At 34.2% G+C, this 24442-nt stretch overlaps 1 long non-coding RNA gene across 2 annotated transcripts; it reads left to right on the top strand.

The window, feature by feature from the left end:
- The first annotated feature begins 436 nt into the window (after positions 1–436).
- On the top strand, positions 437–2026 carry LOC131182519 (uncharacterized). 2 transcript variants are annotated; one of them, XR_009150800.1, is made up of 3 exons: positions 437–537; positions 1607–1733; positions 1831–2026. It is a non-coding gene; the product is annotated as an uncharacterized LOC131182519 (long non-coding RNA). The 2 variants fall into 2 exon arrangements; XR_009150799.1 differs by lacking the exon at positions 437–537 and adding an exon at positions 1289–1515.
- Positions 2027–24442: the final 22416 nt, after the last annotated feature.

Raw genomic sequence — 24442 nt, 5'->3', positions numbered from 1 at the left:
AGTTTAATCTTAGACTTGTTTTCCATTTTCTCCTATTCTATTTCCAGCCCATATATTTGAATTTTGTGTGGAGAATTCTAATTTCGAAGGCAACACAATGCCTACTACTTCTTCGTGAACTTAGATATATCTATTTACATTTCATTTTGCAAGTTTGACCAATTTAGGGCTTTGGCTTGGATCTGGTGAAACAAAATTCTCAAGCAACTAATTTAGGGCTTTGGCTTGAATTTGCAAGAAGCTAGAAAACCTAGTTTGATAGCCTCCTTCTTAGCAACCTTTGTCACATAAGATTTGAGCAACCCACTAGTGTTTGTCCTATGGTAGCGAAACCCAATATTGGTTCAAATTTAATTCTTTGTTTAATTAGTTGATGCCTAATGATTGTGAACTTGATGTCTTTTATATATATATATATATATATATATATATTATTGTAGAACCATAAGTGGAGGCAATGCTCTGCAATTAACTATCACAGAAGCAATGAAGTTGGGAAGAGAAGCTGCTGAATGCATCAGTGGAAATTTTATAAAAGTAGGTTTTTAGTTAATTTTGCACATTTTGATTTAGATCTAATTGTTTGATAGTCTCTGGAAATTCATTTTTTATTAAATCAGTCTTAGATAGATAATGCAGAATATTTGAAATATAGTAAATATAATAAGCTTTGAATGGTGAAAATAACATGTAATTTTGAATTGCCAATTAAACAAATTGGTAGTGGACTGGACTTTTTTACAAGAGAGAAGGTAGAGTTGAATTATTCAAATTGAGATATTATTTCCTGAATATGAACTTCTCAAATACCAAAATTGGCAGGTTGATTGTTGGTTTTTTTTTTTTTTGGGGTCTCAGAATAGTTGCCTCTATCGCACATGTTCTTTGGTTATTATTTACTGTAGTTTCCTTAATTTCACTTCTGGATTTCCTACTTTTAGCAAATGAGAAAGAAATTTTAATGACATAAAATAATATGAATAAAGTGAAGGTTTCGTACATAATTAATAATCTAGGTCCACCTTTATCTTTTTTAATATGGTGACGTAATGGCAAATTTTAATGCTAAAAAGTGCTCCTAGATGTTATAATTCTTTTTTTGGTAATTGAACATTGCAAGTATTTAACACTGTAATCAAAAGGCAATGGAAACCAGAGGGTATATTGATCACATGTGAGGTTGTATGGCTGTTGATCACGGCTTACATTTCCAAAAAAAAATAGTAGCAGCTATTATTTTTACCTAAAAGGGTAGCAGGGCTTATTGTTCAAATTCATGTACATTTTCAAATCCAGGATTTGGGCAATCTTCCATGTTTCTTAACGCAGTCTAAAACCATGGAATTGATGGGCAATTTTGAATTAAGTTTGTGAAATCCATATGTTGAGGGAGAGGGATTTCACAAAATCCCACGTACTAGGCTGGTTTCAAATCCTTTTATTTTGAAGAATTCATCAAAATACATGGATTTTCTCATTCTTTATCTATATTGATGGTTTTCTCTAGTTCCATGGGTATTTTAACTCACTTAAATACTTTGTATCAAAGATTGCCTTAAACACTCTTCTTGTTTTTCTTGATCATCCTCTGCTATTGATATCACAGGCAAAGGCTCTTGGTCCACATGACGACGAGGATGAGGACTCAAATGATGACTATAGCGATGAAGAAGAGTCGCAATCACCAATTGACAAGGTGGATCCTTTTATTTTCTTTGTGCATACTGTCAAAGGTAAGGGAACCTTTTTCCCTGTTGTATATTTAGGTTGACATCCAATTACTTTGGTCACATCTGACTTGCATCTAATTTGATGTTACTTTGAATGAAGTGATGCAAGCATCAGATCCATTGAGGTTCTAGAATACAAACACTGGACTTCCATCACCAAGAGCTAGCAAATGGTGTTGCCTAGCATGTTGAGCAGAGGAGAGCAGTGATTGAAAGGGAAAGAATGGAAAAAGCAAATAATGTTTAGAATAATAGTTTTTTTTTAATAGATGTAATCTTAATTTAATTTGCTTGTTATGAATATATGATACTTTGCATGGATTATTTAATTTTAATAATATATGCATTTAAATTATATGGAATTAAGATTATTATGATCGATCTATTGTATTTGATTATGAATTTTTGTGATAAATTTATAAAAATTATAAAAAATTAAAAAAAAGTGACAAATAATGCCAAATTAGCATCGAATTATTGATGGATTTGCGATGGAAATTTGGTTGATAGTGTAACACCCCTAAGTTCGGTAGTGCGTTCTACTGTTCCAGTGACCAGTGTTGTCCGGACAGCTAGAATGCTTAGAACTACACTTCGATATGAGTGAGGAGACATAAAATAATGAAATACAAGAAAAGAAAATACAAGAAAACAAAGGAAAAATAATAGCAAAGAAATGTAACTAAGTTAAGCGAGCCGAGATCCCTAGCGATGGGTGACCGCACCGGGAAGTTGCGGCGTGGATCGTTGACTAGCCCTAGACCGCAGAGAACCCTGGAAAAATATTTTTAAGACTCAAATAGACATCTATTGAAGCATAAATACCATTAGAAATATCAAAGAAAAATTAATTAATTAATACAAAGAAAAGTGAGAAATCGAAAAACGGACAAAACTCGGTGTTACAGAAAAATCGAAAATGCAACCGAACAGGGGCATTGTGGTCATTTACACCCCGAGTTGCCTTTTGACCTCAATGTCCATTAAAAATAAATGATATTAAACTTTAAAAATGTCATAAAAATTAAATTGTGGTACATTATATCAATAGTGAAAGAAGTGGTGACAAATTGCAAATTTGAAAACTTTGGATTAATTATTCATTAACTAAACTTAGTGGTCCACTAAGTGAGCTAAATGGACATTAAAATATAACATTAGTGGATAGATTTCTCCACTAAGTAAGCTTCATCTTCTTCATTCTTCTTCCAAACCAAATTGAACTTTCTCCCAAAACTCCCATGGAAACTCCATGGCCAACCTCACTTCAACCACCATGCAACCATGATTTAGCCATATTTTTCACTAGCTTCCTTAACAAAAACTGTTCTACACCACTTGGGCAGTAGATAGGCAACAAGAAGATCAAGTTTAGTCAAGGTTTTGAAGAGTTTCCAAAGTATTAAGTTTGTGTTTTTGGCTATTGCTTCATTAAAGTTTGTGAGGAGGTTATGGGTACTTGAATTGTGGAAAGAATTTTGGAGTTTGATGTTCTAAGGGAGATGTTTATTTTTGGCAGCCATGGAAACTCCTTAAGGACAGTTTATTCTTGCTTATAAATGGTAGATTAAAGGGTTGATTAAGTGTTTATGTGTGTAGGAATTTATTTGGGTGATGTATATTAAGTATATATAAATGTGTACTTGAATTTGGAAGCTTGGAAATTAATGGAGTGTGATGTATGAATCGACAGCTTGATTTGGTGAACCATAAAAATGTTATTTCATGTTTAGTTTATGGAATATTAATGTTGAATTGTGGTAATTGTTATGGCAGCTTGGGTATATGTATGATGGTGTGAGGTTGGACATGTAAATGAGCTAGGTTAGGTGATTGAATTGTTGTAATTTGAGCTTGAAAAATTCTGTATATTATGGTACATATTGAGTGTGATTATAAGCTGCCAAAATGACCAAAAATATGTTGTGAATTGTGTTTAGGTTATGGTACAAACCAGAATTGGCATGAATATTTAGTTTGGTAAATGTTAAAAGTGTCCTTTGATGAGTAATGAATAAAATGCAATAGGGCAGTTTATGTTATAGGCCTAGAACCTTAAGTGTGTGGCTCCAATTGGTATGAGACCAATTGGAGGTGAAACTAGGCACAAAATGTGCCAACTTTCATGAAGGAAACTTACCAAAATTCTGCTTGTAAGGTAACTTGAAAAGTGACCAAATCCGAATTAGTGCATTTAAGGCTTGAAAATTGACCATTTGGGCAGTAGTTAGTATTTTAGCCATAACTCACTCAAAACAGGTCCAATTGACCTAAAATTTTGATCATGAATAGTTAAGACATATATCTACAAGTCTTATGAAGACACCAAAGCCCAAAAATGACCATAAGCAAGTCAAACAGCTTGCACAAATTCGGGTCCAAAAATTGGCCGAACCTAAAATGACCTAAAATGACCTAAAGTGACCAATTTTGGTACATTTTGACCAACAATAGTAAAATGATCATAACTTGGTCTAGTAAACTCAGAATGACCTAAAATTTTGCCCCGCGTGCAATAAGACATAGATCTACAAGTTTGTAGTTTTGACTGAAACCCGAAAGCCGAGGGAACTAGGTCATCTGGCTAGGTAAAATTAGTATATCGGGATCCGACAAATTGCATTAAAACGCAATATACATGGAAATGAATTTGGTAACATGTACCAATACTAAAAGGTTACAAATGTGACATATTGGTAACATTAAAACCTAATTCACCTAGACTGCATCGAGGGTTGACATCTTAGGTTAACCAAGGAAATAATAGAATTTGATAAATTAATTATTGATGTCACACCCTACCCCTCTGTAAGGCATAACATGATCCCGTAGTGTACCTAATGAATTACCAACTCCGTCTACTGATAACCCATTAAATACACTACAAGGGATTTTAAAAACTTTTCTTACTTCTTTTACAGTGGTGAGCACTATTTACAGGTGTTAAAAACCTTTTTGAACTGAAGTGATAGAACTAACACATTTGAATTATTTGGAATTTCTGTAAAAATTTTGGCAAAGTGCCATCTGTATTTTGGATAAAACAGTTCTTCAGAAAACCTGTAAAAAGCACTTCAATATATTCTCAACACAACATTTTTCTCAACTCAAATCCACAGTGATTTTTCAAAGTCTGAGATACAAGAAATATAATACAATTTTTACAAGCCAAAATAACTCATAATTATTTTACAACTTCAAGGTACAATTTGAATTTACAACTGCTCAAAACCAAGAACACTATATACATATAGTGAACATACATTACAATATAAAATGCAGAATATGGTATACTCAATATACCCGATGATCTCTCAATGTAGTACTAGCAGTCTAGTCTGCTGCCTTGTCAGTCTGTCTACCTGCGACAGCAATGAAAAGCTATTGTTGAGTAAAATTTACTTAGTGGTGCACAATAACAATTTGAAATGCGATATATAAATCTTTTATTGGCAGTTCACAAATCAAATGATTCACAATTCCATTTCACAATTTATAAAATTCATCTAACACAAATTTGATCAAATAACTGAGTAACACAATGTTGCCAATCGATAACATAATTTAGGCCATGACACAATTTTTCCACACATGTCGTGTTGTACACCACGACAAGACATACTCACCCCAATAATCGAAATCAATGAGGGAGGAAGCTAGCTGAATAATGAGTACTCATCCACACTCACCTCAGACTGGGAAGTCAATGAGGGAGGAACATAATCACACTCACCCCAGATTGATAGGTCAAAGAGGAAGGAATATCACACTCACCCCATAAATGGAGGAGGAACATGGTAACAGTGTCATGCCAAGTGTGAATCAAAACAATTTCAAATCACAATATTTCATACAAACCATAAATCACATTTTATCTCAGTATTTCCATTTGCAAAGTTGGCAACACAATAATTTCCAAATAATATTCCCAAAACCAAAGCAATCAAAACTTATTCATAACTCATTTCTCCACATAAATTTGCTAGTAAAAGTAGTGAATATAAAAGTATTGTGCACGGACACAATTTAAAACTATAATGTTGAATTAAATTTTTAAGTAGAAATGAAAAGTCAAACTTATTGTGCACAAACACAATTTAAAATAATAACATAGAAATAATCATAATTTATTTCAATTGAAAAATTCAGAAGAAATACTTATTATGTACAAACACAATTTAAAACAATAACATATAAATAATCGTAATTTATTTCAATTGAAAAATTCAAAAGAAATACTTATTATGCACAAACCTCTGATAACTGTCTCCTGGTTTGGACTCAGTATTTCCTTCCCTTTTCCTGAGTCTTTACTAACTGAGAAACACAATTTAAAGTGTTTCAGTACTAATTTAAACTGTCTCTAACGATAATGCTTGATAATTAATTCACTGAATTCATTTATTCGCTTAGTCAACCTACTATGTCGACCCTTGGTACATTCTAGGTAATTTAGGTTTTAATGTCATTAATATGTTACATTCGATAGTCTTTTAGGGTTGGTACATGTTACCAAATTCATTTCCGTGTATACTGCATTTTCTTGCGATTTGCTGGATTCCGGGATACTAGTTTGACCTAGCCGGACGACCTAGTTCCCTCGGTTTTCGGGTTTCGGTCAAAACTACAAACTTGTAGATCTATGTCTTATGGAACGCGGGGCAAAATTTTAGGTCATCCTGAGTTATGTAGACCAAGTTATGGTCATTTTACTATTGCTGGTCAAATGGCATCAAATTAGGTCATTTTAGGTCAATTTTGGTCAACTTTGGTTCGGCCAGTTTTTGGACCCGAACTTGTGCAAGCTGTTTGACTTGCTTATGGTCATTTCTGGGCTTTGGTGTCTTCATAAGACTTGTAGGTATGGGTCTTAACTATTCATGGTTAAAATTTCAGGTCAATTGGACCTGTTTTGAGTGAGTTATGGCCTAAACACTAACTGCTGCCCAATTGGTCAATTTTCAGGCCTCATTTGCACTTAATCCGAATTGGTCATTTTTCATGCTACCTTGCAAGCAGAATTTTGGTATGCTTTCTCAATGAAAGTTGGCACATTTTGTGCCTCATCTCACCTCCAATTGGTCTCATACCAATTGGAGTTACACATTTAAAGTTATAGGCTAAAATGCATACTGCCCTTAAATACATAGCATAAACATGTATCAATTACACATTTGCCTTGCTACAAGTCCACTTCTCTTACCAATTCTGTTTTGGTACATTACCAAAACCATATACCACCTTACCTTAAAGTCATTTTGGGCAGAATACAAATATCCTCAACACACCAAATGAAACTCTAATTCACAAAGTCCAAATACAACCACATATACACATAAACATTTCTAATTCTTACATACACTTTACACAACCAATTTACATACATATTCATCAATCCTCAATATCACAATTTATCCAATATCTCCATGAATTCAAACATTCATTAAGGAGTCCCAAAGCTGCCAAAATGCTCCACAATGCCAAAGTGTCCCACAATTCGTCAACTTCCATCCCAATTGCACAATCACCACATATATACATGGAATTAACTTACTAGGACATTAATGACCCTACTCAACATAATTTCCCATCAAATAAATGTAAGAATACTTCATCAAATATAGAACTCCATGGCTGTCCAAAATTGGACATATCAAGAACTCCTCAAACTTGAAAATTTTCTTCACAAATCAAACACCCATCACATGTATACAAAGTTTAACAAAGCAATATTCAAAAATACAAACTTACCTATGTTTGGGACTTGTTAAACCTTCATTAAACTTCTTGATTTTGGTATCAAACTCTTCCTTATGATGTGGAGATAAAACTTAATGAAGATAGGTGTGAGAAAAGAAGGCTTGATCATAGGATTGTGAAGGTTTGAAGGTGGGCGGCCATGGGAGCTTTTTGGAGAAATTCATTCGGCCATGGGTAAAGGGTTTGGAGAAAATGAATTTGCAGATTGTTTGATGAACTTACACCTGCCCATTTTGTTCTTACTTTATTCTATAGTGGCCCACTCACTCAATTTAATCATATTATATGTTTAACTCCCATTTATTCCACATTAAACCCTTAATTTTTGTTATTTACTTTAGGTACCACCAATTTAATTTTTCATTATCTTTTCCAAGTGTAATATTATTTATTTTTAATGGAAATTTAGGTCAAAAGACACTTCGGGATGTCAAATGACCATAATGCCCTTGTTCGGGTTACATTCCCGATTTTTCGGTAACACCGGGTTTTGTCCGTTTTTCGATTTCTCACTTTTCTTTGTACTAATTAATTAATTTTTCTTTGATATTTCTATTGATATTTCTACTTCAATTGATGTATTTTTAAGTCCTAAAAAAATTTTCCAGTGGTTCCATGATCCGTATTAGTCAACGGTCCACACCGTGACTTCCTGCAAGATCACCCATCGCTAGGGTTCTCGGCTCGCTTAACTTAGTTGCATTTCTTTACTATTATTTTTCCTTTATTTTTCTTGTATTTTATTTTCTTGTATTTCATTATTTAATGTCTCCTCACTCATATCGAAGTGTAGTTCTAGGCATTCTAGCTGTCCGGACAACACTGGTCACCGGAACAGTAGAACGCACTACCGAACTTAGGGGTGTTACAATTGAACCTTATTCCTAGAGACAGTTTAAATGAGTACTGAAACACTTCAAAATTGTGTTTCTCAGTTAGCAAAGACTCAAGGAAGGGGAAGGAAACACTGAGTCAGAGCCAAGAGACAGTTATTAGAGGTTTGTGCACAACTAGTTTTTAACTAATTTTGTTTTGAATATTTCATATGATTAAATGACATATTTTTCTTATGTATTATATTTAACAAGCATTGGATTTAATTCAATGATTATTGAAATTATTATAGTATGTATGAATTTAGCTTTGTGAAATGGTATTTCCACAAGTATTAAGCATTGTTATGGATTGAATAAATTATGTTTTGGAAAATTGTGATAGAACATGTTTTGAATGGTGATGGTAATTTTTATGGAAAAAATTGCAAATTTATGATTTGAATTGTGATGAGCATAAAAATTATTGGATATTGGAATTGAATTTGAATCGAATTATATTGTGATTTATGCTCACTAAAAGGATTGTGATATTGTTTTATATCTCACTATAAATGCTTGACTAGGTTATTACCTGTCTCTCTCATTTGTTGAGAAGACAATGGAGTTAGTTGTGTTTTGATTACCATGGTACGTGCACAGGCTTAGATTTTCCTCTGATTTAAGGTTAGATCTAAGTTTTTTATCGTTATGGCCCTTGCGGAAGATTCATTATTGTGGTGTGTACTGTGCACGATGATTCGACCTCCCCGACCATAGGGAATTAGAATCTGATTCGACCTCCCTGACCATAGGGAGTTAGAATCACTTCGAATATGGCCCTTTCGGATTAGTCTAGCACAGTTAATGAGATAAAGAATGATTTTTGAGATACAGCATGATTTTTGAGATACAGCATGATTTTTGAGATAAAGAATGATTTTTGAGATACAGAATGATTTTTGAGATACAGCATGGTTTTTGAGATACAGAATAGTTTTTGAGATACAGAATATTTTTTGAATAGTAAAGAATTGTGATTTCAATTATGATTTATGTATAATTGATTTTGTTGGAATTACCTTAGATGGTTAGTTATGATTTGATAAATTGAATTTCGTGATCAAAGTCATTTTATACAAATGATTTACATTGTTGGCAATGAATATTTTGAGTTTTGGAATTTGATGAGTATTCAGATTTCCAAATTAATTGCTGTAAATTTTGTCAATGTATATTGTACTATATTTTAAATTATAGTTGTGCACCACTGAGTTCACCACTCAGCGATAGCTTTGTATGCTGTCGCAGGTAAAAAGAGCATAAAGTAGTGAATAAGTTTCTTTAAAGACACATTCAGATCAGCTCCAGGTATATCATAGGTATACCCATGTACATAGGTTTTGATGTATGCATGTAATAATATATATGTAAATTATTTGAGTAGTTGTATAAAAACTCTTGTAAAATATTTTGGTATGTAATTAAATGTAAATTATTGTAAAGGTAAATTTGGGATTTCATTTATCTGAATAGTTTTGTAATATTAATTTTGAGTCTTGTAATCAATGAAATGTTTCTTTTATGAGGAGATTGATTTGATTATTGAGATTTGAATTATGGGTTCAAATGAAGTTATTGAAGTTGTATTTGAGAAAACATATTGTGAGTGTGTTCTTTGTAGGTTTTGAAGAACTGCTTTATCAAAATACAACCGGCACTTTGCCGAAATTTTGAAAAATATTTTATAACACCAGATTTTAATCGATGATTTAAATTTTATGAAAATTATTTTAAAATTCCTTGTAGTATATTTAATGGATTATCGGTAGGCGAAGTATGATAATTCATTAGGTGTACTACGGGATCATGTTACATCTTACAAGGGAGTAGGGTGTGACAAATGGTCATTGGGATTTAGCGACAGCAATTGGTGTCGCTAATTCTGTTGCTAACATTAGTGACGAAAATAGAAAATGGTTGCAAAAATTAGCGACAAGGGTTTAAGCGACGGATTGTTATCGGTTACAAATCCATTGCTAAAACTTTCAGCAACGGCAAACAGACTTTCAGCGATAGATTTTCCCGTCGTTAATGCCCTATTTTTTTATAGTGAGAAAAATTTCACTACGATGAAAAAGAGTAAGTTACAACCACTCAGAACTTTCAAATCCTAACCCTAGTGTGTATATCGAATATCTCATAAATCTACCGTAAAGGACAGAATATTACAACATTTATACTGGTTCATACCCCAACGAAATTAGTGGTAGGCTATGAGCTTAGGCCTATCAGCCCATGCTTTCCGCTACCACCATGAGACCTCACTTTTTATTCCAATCGAGTCGCAGTGCGAAACTTTTGGGTTTTGGTCATAATTTGGGTTCATAAAGACATATCTAAAATTCAAGCCACATAAAAAATAACAATTCTTCCCCTTAGCTTGAATTCCCTCAATAATCTATCAAAATCACCACAATACTCTATCTTGCCATATGCCCTTGTAAAAGCATTACTGAGCACTACAAACACTAACTAAGTCTAGAAAATGCCTAAACTTGCTGACTGGGACTCCCTTAGTCATCACATCTATTAGATTATGTAACACCCTCACTGTAGAAATTCCGCACATTCTACTGTTCCGGTGACCAGTGTCGGTCTGGACAGCTAGAATATCTGGAAAAACATTTAAACTAAAGTGAGGAACCATAATTAACTCAAATATTAATAAGAAAAATGTAGAAAAAATTTCAGAAATAAAATACAATCAAGTTAAGTGAGCCGGTGCCTTAGCGATGGGTAATACAGTGGGAAGTTGCAGTCTTCGCAACTAGAAGCCCTAAACCCAGGAAAAAATTCATAAAATAATTTTTGGGACTCCAGAGAAGAGTAAATTGAGGTTTCTATGGTATTAGAATGCCAAGAAAAGGTTTAGAAGAATTTTTCAATCGGTACATACAATTTTAGTCTGTTAAGCCAAACGGAGGACATTTTGGTCATTTCGTCTTCAGAGATGATTTTTGGCCAACTTTTCCAGTTAAGTAAATAATTATTATGACATAAAATGTGAATAAATATTGCTAAAAATTAAATTGAAAATGAGTAGAGAAGATAAGAAAAGAAAATGAAAGAAAATGCTAATTATGACATCATATGATGTCATTTAAATTTCCTCCACTAATCACAATTTATTAAACTCATTAAAAGGGATAAGGAAGACCAAAACTTGGCAAAATAATTCTGCTTCTTCCTCACCAAACTAGGCATCACTCACTCTCCCTAACCCATTCCTCCATTAAAAAGCTTCCCAAGCTTCAGACCCCACTTAATCTCACCATAAAACCACTCAAGCTCTTCACTAAATTTGATCCTCACACCATAGATCATCACTAGGCAGCAAAAAGAAGAAGGAAAAAGGAAGTTATGGAGACTTGGAAGAGTTAGCAATTGAGGTTAGTGCCTATACTCAGTTCCATATCTTTTAATCTTTGTTAGGAAGACAAATTAAATGAGAATTTTGTCACACCTTGTAACACCCCCGTTTGCATAGCCTGGTAGATTTCACTGTTCCGGTGACCGATGTCGGTCCAGACAATTAAGGGGATTAGAAGCACACTTAAGTCAATTAGAGAAGCCATAAACACAAATAATTAGTAATGTTCAATTAGTTAAGTATAAATAAGAAAAACAGAACATAAGAAGTTAAACGAGCTGAGAGTCACAGCGATGGGTGACTTTCTCGGGAAGGACTGCGAAGTCATTTTAAACTCAAATTTTGAACCGTAAAATGTGACGCTGCGGTCCTTAGGACCCTTATAAACACAGTGGAAAAGAGAAAATCACGAAAAAGAACTGTTAAGCCAGTCAAATAATTAGGTCAGGGAGCCGGAAGAAATATAGAATTATTTGCAAACCGGGTTGAACCGGCGAGGGGCAATTTGGTCAATTGACCCCGAGAGCTGACTCCTGACCTAACTGTCAAATAAAATCGGAGAAAAGAAAATTTAAGAATCGAGAATTAAATTGAAGAACTAATGGAAAAAAAAAGAAAAAGAAAAGTTGAAAAGGTGATGACATCATCATGATGATGCAACTATGACTTCATAATTAATTTTAATTTAATTAACTAATTGACTAAGTCAAATTAAAGAATAAAAACAAAATTGAAAAGCTAAATTTTATCTTCTTCCTCTTCTTTTTTTTCTCTCTTTCCCGTAGCTTCTCATCCCTCTCCCTTTTCTCACTAAATCCTCCATGGCTACTTAATTTCAAGCTTTTAAACCTTGAATCAACCCCATAAATCCCACAATTTTCCTAAATAAAACTTGTTCTTGGATCTTGGCAAGCCTATTGAGAATGAAATTTAACAAGAAAGAAAGAAGAAAAGAGGAGGAAAATTGAAGAATTGGAGCTAAAAATTCTGCTCACTTAAGGTTGGTACTCTTCCTTCATTATCTCTTTGAATTTATGTTTAAGTAGCTAAGTTACATTTGTAAGCAACAAATAAGTGAATAAAATCAAGTATGGTGGACCAAATAGAAATGTGGGTAGCTAGGGTTTAGGTTTGAGGATGGATAATTTTGATACAAATTATGAATTAGTTAAGTGTGAATGAGTGTATAACTTCTAAGTATGCAATTAGAATTCAACAAGTGAGTTAAACATGGAAGTTAGGGTTTGAGACCTAGGGTTTTGAGGCAAAAATTTGGAGAAATTTGTAAATGGTGTCTTTGACCTAATGTGAAGTGAAAAATGGTCATTTGTGACCAAATGAGGTGTGTTAGAAGTGTGGAAATTAAAAGCCAATTCGGATTGGATAAGGTCATGTCTCGGCAAAGATGACCAAAATCTCCTTTGAGGGACCAAAAACGAAATTTTACAAGTCCAATGGATATGGGACCAATTGGGGATGAAAATAGGCACTAAATGACACAATTTTCATTTAGGAAGCCTGCCCAAAAAGTGACTAAAACTTAGTGAACAAAGTGGCCGAAGTCGGAAAATCGTAGGCTGCCTCTGCACAAACTGACCAAATGAACAATTTGTTCATTTGGTCATAACTCGAGCTAGGCAGGTCAAAATGACCAGAAATTTTATCAGTAATTAGATACGATAACATGATCCCATAGTATACCTAATGAATTACCAACTTCGCCTACTGATAACCTATTAAATACACTACAAGGGATTTTCAAAAACTTTTCTTACTTCTTTTACAGTGGTGAGCACTATTTACAGGTGTTAAAAACCTTTTTGAACTGAGGTGAATTAACCAACACATTTAGACTATTAGTAATTTCCGTAAAAAAATTTTGGCAGAGTGCCCTCTGTAATTTAGATAAAACAGTTCTTCAAAAACCTGTAAAAAGCACTTCATTATTTTTCTCAATCTCAAACTCTAGCATAATTCAACACAAATCCACAATAATTTTTCAAAGACTGAGATACAAGAAATATAATACAATTTTTACAAGTCCAAATAACTCATAATTAATTTACAACTGCTCAAAACCAAGAACACTATATACATACAGTGAACATACATTACAATATAAAATGAAGAATATGGTATACTCAATATACCCGATGATTTCTCGCTGAATGTACTAGCAGCCTAATCTGCTGCCCTGTCAGTCTGTCTACCTGCGATAGCAATGAAAAGCTATCGCTGAGTAAAATTTACTCAGTGGTGCACAATAACAATTTGAAATGCGATATATAAATCTTTTATTGACAGTTCACAAATCAAATGATTCACAATTCCATTTCACAATTTACAAAATTCACCTAACACAAATTTGATCAAGTAATTGAATAATACCGTTTTGCAAATCAATAACACAATTCGATCAAATAACTGGATAATACCGTTTTACAAATCAATAACACAATTCGATCAAATAACTGAATAATACCGTTTTGCAAATCAATAACACAATTCGATCAAATAACTGAATAATACAATGTTGCCAATCGATAACATAATTTAGGCCATGACACAATTTTTCCACACATACCGTGTTGTACACCACGACAAGACATACTCACCCCAATAATCGAAATCAATGAGGGAGGAAGCTAGCTGAATAATGAGTACTCATCCACACTCACCTCAGACTGGCAAGTCAAAGAGGGAGGAACATAATCACACTCACCCCAGACTGATAAGTCAAAGAGGGAGGAATATATCAACAGTGTCATGCCAAATGTGAATCAAAACAATTTCAAATCACAATATTTCAAACAAACCATAAATCACATTTTATCTCAAAATTTCCATTTTCAAAGTTGGCAATACAATAAGTTCCAAATAATATTCCCAAAACCAAAGCAACCAAAACTTATTCATAACTCATTTCTCTACATAAATTTGCTAGTAAAAGCAGTGAATATAAAAGTATTGTGCACGGACACAATTTAAAACTATAATGTTGAATTAAATTTTTAAGTAGAAAATGAGAAGTCAAACTTATTGTGCACAAACACAATTTAAAATAATAACATAGAAATAATCATAATTTATTTCAATTGAAAAATTCAGAAGAAATACTTATTATGCACAAACCTCTGATAACTGTCTCTTGGCTCTGACTCAGTGTTTCCTTCCCCTTCCCTGAGTCTTTGCTAACTGAGAAACACAATTTGAAGTGTTTCAGTACTTAATTAAACTGTCTCTAACGATAATGTTTGATAAATAATTCACTGAATGCTATTATTTGCTTAATCAACCTAATATGTCGACCCTCGATGCATTCTAGGTAAATTAGGTTTTAATGTTACTAACATGTCACATTCGATAGTCTTTTAGGGTTGGTACATGTTACCAAATTCATTTCCGTGTATACTGCATTTTCTTGCGATTTTCTGGATTCCGGGATACTAGTTTGACCTAGTCGGACGACCTAGTTCCCTCGGTTTTTGGGTTTCGGTCAAAACTACAAACTTGTAGATCTATGTCTTATGGAACAGAAGGCAAAATTTCAGGTCATTCTGAGTTGTTTAGGCCATGTTATGGTCATTTTACTATTGCTGGTCAAATTGCACCAAAATTGGTCATTTTAGGTCACTTTAGGTCATTTTAGGTTCGGCCAGTTTTTGGACCCGAATTTTTGCAAGCTTTTTGACTTACTTATGGTCATTTCTGGGCTTTGGTGTCTTCATAAGACTTGTAGATGTGGGTCTTAACTATTCATGGTTAAAATTTCAGGTCAATTGGACATGTTTTGAGTGAGTTATGGCCTAAACACTAACTACTGCCCAAATGGTCAATTTTCAGGTCTCAATTGTACTTAATCCGGATTTGATCATTTTTCAAGCTACCTTGCAAGCAGAATTTTGGCAAGCTTCCTTCATGAAAGTTGGCACATTTTGTGCCTAGTTTCACCTCCAATTGGTCTCATACCAATTGGAGCCACACACTTAAAGTTATAGGCCTAAAATACAAACTGCCTTATTGCAATTCTTGCATACATATCAAACATCACTTTTAACACTCACCAAACTTAACATTCAAACTAATTCTGGTTGTACCATGACCTAAACATAATTCACAACACATTATAGGTCATTTTGGCAGCTTACAATTACATTCAATGTGCACCAACAGGTACAAAATTTGCCCAACTCAATTTACAACAATTTAACTCCATAACCAAGCTCATTCACATGTCCAACCTTCACACCACTATACATATATTCAAACTGCCATAACAACCAACACATTTTAACATCATTATTCCATAAACCAAGCATGAATTCCAGCATTCTTCAGGAGTTAACAAACTGCCACAATGGTACACTTACATTCCATTACTTTCCAAGCTTTAAATCTCATTTTACATTTACATATACTAAGTATACATTACCCAAACAATTTCCTACACAATATACATTTAATCAATCATTTAATTCACCATTTACAAGCACAATTAAACTGCCTTCAAGGTGTTTCCATGGCTGCCAAAAGTGCACATTCCCATTCAACATCAAAACTCAAAAATTTCTCTATAAATCAAACACCCATAACACCCTTACAAACTTTAACAAAGCAACAATCAAAAACTCAAACTTACCTATGGATGAGACTTCTTAAATCTTCACCAAAACTTGGTCTTCTTGCTGCCAATCTACTGCCCAAGTGGTGTAGACTAACTTTGATGAAGGAAGGTAGAAGGAAAGAAGCTTGAATCTCATATGCATGGAGCTTCAACCATGCGTCAATGGAGTTTTTTGGGAGTAAATTTTCTGCTGGTTCTAAGGTTGAAGATGAAGATGTATATTCTGCCCAAATGAAGCTTTAGTGGTCTACTTAAATGAGTTAGTGGACCACTATGTAAGAATTAAATCATTGTTTATTCTAAGGTTTCATTTTTCCACATTTAACTCTCAATTTTTGCTATTTACATTAGGGACCACCAATTTAATTTTTCATGACATTTTCCAAGTGTAATATTATTTATTTTTAATGGACATTTAGGTCAAAAGACAACTCGGGGTGTCAAATGACCACAATGCCCCTGTTCGGGTTGCATTCGATTTTTAGTAACACCGGGTTTTGTCCGTTTTTCGATTTCTCGCTTTTCTTTGTACTAATTATTTAATTTTTCTTTGATATTTCTAATGATATTTCTACTTCAATTGATGTCTCTTTAACTCCTAAAAATATTTTTCAGGGTTCCCCGCGGTCCAGGACTAGTCAACGGTCCACGCCGTGACTTCCCGGTGCGGTCACCCATCGCTAGGGTTCTCGGCTCGCTTAACTTAGTTGCATTTCTTTACTATTATTTTTCCTTTATTTTTCTTGTATTTTCTTTTCTTGTATTTCATTATTTAATGTCTCCTCACTCATATCGAAGTGTAGTTCTAGGCATTCTAGCTGTCCGGACAACACTGGTCACCGGAACAGTAGAATGCACTACCGAACTTTGGGGTGTTACAATTCTCCCCCCCTTAAAATAAATTTCGTCCATGAAATTTTTCTCAATAGCCATCTTACAATAGTCATACGTTTATTTTCTCCTTTCTATATGATCGTATAATCTTCTTTCTCTCGAATTTGTATAAGACTTTTAACAATCTAATACAACATTTAATTTGTTTGTATAACACCAATCTTCTCTTACTATTGTCCTGTCTAATATTTCGATTCATGTTCCTTCTTGAATGACCCTTGAGGTTATGTTAGAATCATTTATCTAGTCATTGGTCCTCTGACCATTCTAGTCCATAGTCTTCCTCACATTCGTAATATTTCTTTGTTATATTTGAACCAACTGTTCAAATTTTTACTTCCATAACTCTTTTTATCTGTTAATATTCTATAACTTACTTTCTTTTGTACTGAACTATAACCTTTCGATATTCTAACCTTTGAGTTTTAGATCCCTAAGTAGGATTTTCAACTTATTTCAAACAATTAAATTCTGTCATGGCATAACTATACCAAAACAGATGCCGTTGGCAACTATTCTTATCTAGGTGTACTATCGGGTAGTACGTAGCTCTACACAATAATCTCAAGTCGATCAGTGTCTGCGACTTACAAAGATAAACATCAAGAACATTGCATAGTTACTACGATACATCCCAATAGATCAAATTTTCCTATCTTTTATCCTTTTCGAATTCACTAATATCCCGAACTTATTATGATTACAATATCCATTAACAATTACTAACAGTGACATCCTTGCTCTCATCTAGAGCAATTCCATTACTGCATCTTACTTTTACGTCCTCTTGCCTTACATTAAGTAGGCTCGCCAATTAGCTTTATAATTTATGGTGTGTTAGAAAATACTTTCCGCCGATAAATTCTTTCAAAACTAATTTCACTTATTATCACAATCCTTATTTTAAAGGGCTAATCACTAATGCATCAAAATTTATTCCCCTGTAAAGGAATAACAATAGAACCTATAGTTCTAACACTAACATAAAAGTATGCAAACCCCAGGTCAAATAATGCATATATATATCTTAGTTACTATTTGAGAAAGTACCAGCAATAATATCAAAAGTCTAAGTCTCTTCTCTCTGCCATATAGCGTATACTCCAGCTGGAGCATCACCTTGTTCTGGCTGATTCACAGTACTCTGACTTCTAGGTGTACTACCCCTACCTCTACCTTTGCCTCTACTAACTGATGGTGAACTCTTTGGGGTAAAAACTTGGGTTGATCCCTTTGGTGTAGTAAATGATCCAGAACGACTTGGATTTACACAATCCCTAGCAAAATGGCCAGTCTCTCCACAGTTAAAACATGCTCCTACGGCTCTATAACATACCCCACTATGTGGTTTACCACAAGTTTCACAAAGTCGATCTGACAGCGCATTCCTGGGTTTCTGTTGAGTTTGCTGATCGGATCGAGGTGGTTTCTATCCAGAAGATCTATCTCTACTAGACTTCTTACTATCTCTGTTGTATCCCCCAAAGTTTTTCCTCTTTCCAGTAAGACCACTAGAACTCTGTTCTACTGACTTTCCCTCTTTTTCTGTCTTCTCTGATTTCTTTTCTCGTGTCGCTTGATTCAATTCTTTCTAATTCTAGTGCTTGAGAAATAAGTTCAGAGAAGTTGTTATGTTTGAATCTGACCACTTGCAATCTGATACTAGGCTTCAAGCCGGTTTCAAACCTCTTACATCTCTCCCTACTAGTAGAAAGTAGACTTACTGCATAATGGCTCAGGCAGAAAAATTCCCTTTCATATTTAACCACCGATCTACTCCCCTGTTTCAGACTTAGGAACTCTTGTAGTTTCTGATCTACATAAGCATCAGAGACATATTTTTGTCTGAATTCCCTGAGAAAGTCACTCCAGGTTAGCACTGCAGGTTCTACCAAACTATGGGGAATGGTTTTCCACCAGTCATAAGCATCCCCCTGTAGCAAAGATACTGAGTATTCAAATCTGAGCTCCTCTGTGCAGTGTAGTTTCTTGAATACCCTATCCATCCTTTCTAACCACTGTTCTGCCTCTAGAGGATCTACTGTCCCCTTGAACTCTGTAGCCCCATATTTCATCAATTTGTCATATTGTCTAGCAGAAGATTGTGGTTGTACCACTGGTGTCTGTATTGGGGCTTGAGTAGGCACATTACCAGCCATTTGTTAGAACATTGCAGCCATCTGCTAAGCTACCGAGCGAGGAATCGCAGATGCTGAGTGGTCTTCTTTGAACCACTGACATTATGTAGGGCTGGGGCATCCCCTTGTACCTCAGCCTCTATAGATTGATCGACTGAACGATCACCCTCTTCCATAGTCAATGCGAGGATCTTAGACCTCCTAAACAAATAACACAAGGAGATTTCCTCCCGTTAGTGCATATTTATAATGTAATGTACTGTATGTATCAGACAATGATATTGAGCAGTTGTACTATGAAGAAAGAATATTCAAGTAACATATGAAAACAGAATTTAATAAACCAGGCTCTGATACCACTAAAACATGTCACACCCTACCCCTCTGTAAGGCATAACATGATCCCGTAGTATACCTAATGAATTACCAACTTCGCCTACTGATAACCCATTAAATACACTACAAAGGATTTTCAAAAACTTTTCTTACTTCTTTTACAGTGGTGAGCACTATTTACAGGTGTTAAAAACCTTTTTGAACTGAGGTGAATTAACCAACACATTTAGACTATTAGTAATTTCTGTAAAAAAATTTTGGCAGAGTGCCCTCCGTAATTTGGATAAAACAGTTCTTCAAAAACCTGTAAAAAGCACTTCCATATTTTTCTCAATCTCAAACTCTAGCATAATTCAACACAAATCCACAATAATTTTTCAAAGACTGAGATACAAGAAATATAATACAATTTTTACAAGTCCAAATAACTCATAATTAATTTTACAACTTTAATTTACAATTTTAATTTACAACTGCTCAAAACCAAGAACACTATATACATACAGTGAACATACATTACAATATAAAATGCAGAATATGGTATACTCAATATACCCGATGATTTCTCGCTGAATGTACTAGCAGCCTAGTCTGCTGCCCTGTCAGTCTGTCTACCTGCGACAGCAATGAAAAGCTATCGCTGAGTAAAATTTACTCAGTGGTGCACAATAACAATTTGAAATGCGATATATAAATCTTTTATTGACAGTTCACAAATCAAATGATTCACAATTCCATTTCACAATTTACAAAATTAATCAATAACACAATTCGATCAAATAACTGAATAATACCGTTTTGCAAATCAATAACACAATTCGATCAAATAACTGAATAATACCGTTTTGCAAATCAATAACACAATTCGATCAAATAACTGAATAATACAATGTTGCCAATCGATAACATAATTTATGCCATGACACAATTTTTCCACACATACCGTGTTGTACACCATGACAAGACACACTCACCCCAATAATCGAAATCAATGAGGGAGGAAGCTAGCTGAATAATGAGTACTCATCCACACTCACCTCAGACTGGCAAGTCAAAGAGGGAGGAACATAATCACACTCACCCCAGACTGATAAGTCAAAGAGGGAGGAATATATCAACAGTCTCATGCCAAATGTGAATCAAAACAATTTCAAATCACAATATTTCAAACAAACCATAAATCACATTTTATCTCAAAATTTCCATTTGCAAAGTTGGCAATACAATAAGTTCCAAATAATATTCCCAAAACCAAAGCAACCAAAACTTATTCATAATTCATTTCTCTACATAAATTTGCTAGTAAAAGCAGTGAATATAAAAGTATTGTGCACGGACACAATTTAAAACTATAATGTTGAATTAAATTTTTAAGTAGAAAATGAGAAGTCAAACTTATTGTGCACAAACACAATTTAAAATAATAACATAGAAATAATCATAATTTATTTCAATTGAAAAATTCAGAAGAAATACTTATTATGCACAAACCTCTGATAACTGTCTCTTGGCTCTGACTCAGTGTTTCCTTCCCCTTCCCTGAGTCTTTGCTAACTGAGAAACACAATTTGAAGTGTTTCAGTACTTAATTAAACTGCCTCTAACGATAATGTTTGATAAATAATTCACTGAATGCTATTATTTGCTTAATCAACCTAATATGTCGACCCTCGATGCATTCTAGGTAAATTAGGTTTTAATGTTACTAACATGTCACATTCGATAGTCTTTTAGGGTTGGTACATGTTACCAAATTCATTTCCGTGTATACTGCATTTTCTTGCGATTTGCTGGATTCCGGGATACTAGTTTGACCTAGCCGGACGACCTAGTTCCCTCGGTTTTCGGGTTTCGGTCAAAACTACAAACTTGTAGATCTATGTCTTATGGAACGCGGGGGACAATTTTAGGTCATTCTGAGTTGTGTAGGCCAAGTTATGGTCATTTTACTATTGCTGGTCAAATTGCACCAAAATTGGTCATTTTAGGTCACTTTAGGTCATTTTAGGTTCGGCCAGTTTTTGGACCCAAACTTGTGCAAGCTGTTTGACTTACTTATGGTCATTTCTGGGCTTTGGTGTCTTCATAAGACTTGTAGATATGGGTCTTAACTATTCATGGTTAAAATTTCAGGTCAATTGGACTTGTTTTGAGTGAGTTATGGCCTAAACACTAACTACTACCCAAATGGTCAATTTTCAGGTCTCTGATTTGGTCATTTTTCAAGCTACCTTGCAAGCAGAATTTTGGCAAGCTTCCTTCATGAAAGTTGGCACATTTTGTGCCTATTTTCACCTCCAATTGGTCTCATACCAATTGGAACCACACACTTAAAGTTATAGGCCTAAAATACAAACTGCCTTATTGCAATTCTTGCATACATATCAAACATCACTTTTAACACTCACCAAACTTAACATTCAAACTAATTCTTGTTGTTCCATGACATAAACATAATTCACAACACATTATAGGTCATTTTGGCAGCTTACAATTACATTCAATATGCACCAACAAGTACAGAATTTGCCCAACTCAATTTACAACAATTTAACTCCATAACCAAGCTCATTCACATGTCCAACCTTCACACCACTATACATACATTCAAACTGCCATAACAACCAACACATTTTAACATCATTATTCCATAAACCAAGCATGAATTCCAGCATTCTTCAAGAGTTAACAAACTACCACAATGGTACACTTACATTCCATTACTTTCCAAGCTTTAAATCTCATTTTACATTTACATATACTAAGTATACATTACCCAAACAATTTCCTACACAATATACATTTAATCAATCATTTAATTCACCATTTACAAGCACAATTAAACTGCCTTCAAGGTGTTTCCATGGCTGCCAAAAGTGCACATTCCCATTCAACATCAAAACTCAAAAATTTCTCTATAAATCAAACACCCATAACACCCTTACAAACTTTAACAAAGCAACAATCAAAAACTCAAACTTACCTATGGATGAGACTTCTTAAATCTTCACCAAAACTTGGTCTTCTTGCTGCCAATCTACTGCCCAAGTGGTGTAGACTAACTTTGATGAAGGAAGGTAGAAGGAAAGAAGCTTGAATCTCATATGCATGGAGCTTCAACCATGCGTCAATGGAGTTTTTTGGGAGCAAATTTTCTGCTGGTTCTAAGGTTGAAGATGAAGATGTATATTCTGCCCAAATGAAGCTTTAGTGGTCCACTTAAATGAGTTAGTGGACCACTATGTAAGAATTAAATCATTGTTTATTCTAAGGTTTCATTTTTCCACATTTAACTCCCAATTTTTGCTATTTACATTAGGCACCACCAATTTAATTTTTCATGACATTTTCCAAGTGTAATATTATTTATTTTTAATGGAAATTTAGGTCAAAAGACAACTCGGGGTGTCAAATGACCACAATGCCCCTGTTCGGGTTGCATTCCCGATTTTTCAGTAACACTGAGTTTTGTCCGTTTTTCGATTTCTCGCTTTTCTTTGTACTAATTATTTAATTTTTCTTTGATATTTCTAATGATATTTCTACTTCAATTGATGTCTCTTTAACTCCTAAAAATATTTTTCAGGGTTCCCCGCGGTCCAGGGCTAGTCAACGGTCCACGCCGTGACTTCCCGGTGCGGTCACCCATCGGTAGGGTTCTCGGCTCGCTTAACTTAGTTGCATTTCTTTACTATTATTTTTCCTTTATTTTTCTTGTATTTTCTTTTCTTGTATTTCATTATTTAATGTCTCCTCACTCATATCAAAGTGTAGTTCTAGGCATTCTAGCTGTCCGGACAACACTGGTCACCGAAACAGTAGAACGCACTACCGAACTTAGGGGTGTTACAAAATTTTTATAAAATTTGCATAAAAATAAAATGGGCCAAAAATATTGACTAGTCTTAATTTTAACTAAATGTTTTAAGTACTTATTACAAACTACTCACCACTTATCAAAAGTAAGAAATTTGTTTTAAAATCCCATGTAGGCACACCTTACCCCTCTGTAAGGCATAACATGATCCCGTAGAATACTTAATGAACTACCGAACTTCACCTACTGATAACTCATTAAGCACCCTACAAGGGATTTTAAAACAATTTTCTTACATTTTGGAAGTGGTGAGCATTTTGGTAGGAATTAAAATACCATTTATTCAAAGTTTAAATATTAGTAAAAAATTTTGTTCATTTTAATTTTGCCGCAAATTTTATAAAAATTTTGACAGAGTTCCATTTGTATTCGGGGAAAACAGTTCTTCAAATACCTAAAAAAAACACTTCCAATAATTTTCTCAACTCCCAACCTCCAATAAATCTCAAATCAATTCAACTCAATTCACTTTAAAATAATTCCACAATCCAAATCAAAATTTCTCATCTCAAAATATTTACTAACTTCATTCATAAGGCATAAAGTATGAAATTTACAAGTACAAATATTAATTTATAGTTAAAACATGTGCCGGTGGCCTTGAAACAAACCCCACCATGAGTTCTACCACAAGTTTCACACTGTCATACTGATAGAGCTTCTCGGGGTGCCTGCTGAGTCTGCTGACCAGACTGGAGTGGTCTTTGGCCAGAAAATCTGCCTCTGCCAGATCTACGGGAGCTGGATCCCCCAAACTGTTTTCTCTTTCCAAAACCACTCTCAGATGCTTGTCCCATAGTCTTTTCAGTCTTCTCTTTCTCTTGTGTACCCTTCTTCA

This window comes from Hevea brasiliensis, chromosome 8 (genome assembly GCF_030052815.1).
Source record: "Hevea brasiliensis isolate MT/VB/25A 57/8 chromosome 8, ASM3005281v1, whole genome shotgun sequence".
NCBI classification, from domain to species: Eukaryota; Viridiplantae; Streptophyta; class Magnoliopsida; order Malpighiales; family Euphorbiaceae; genus Hevea; species Hevea brasiliensis.
The sequence above is the reverse complement of the archived record's forward strand: the minus strand, read 5'-3'. Positions and strand labels throughout refer to the sequence as shown.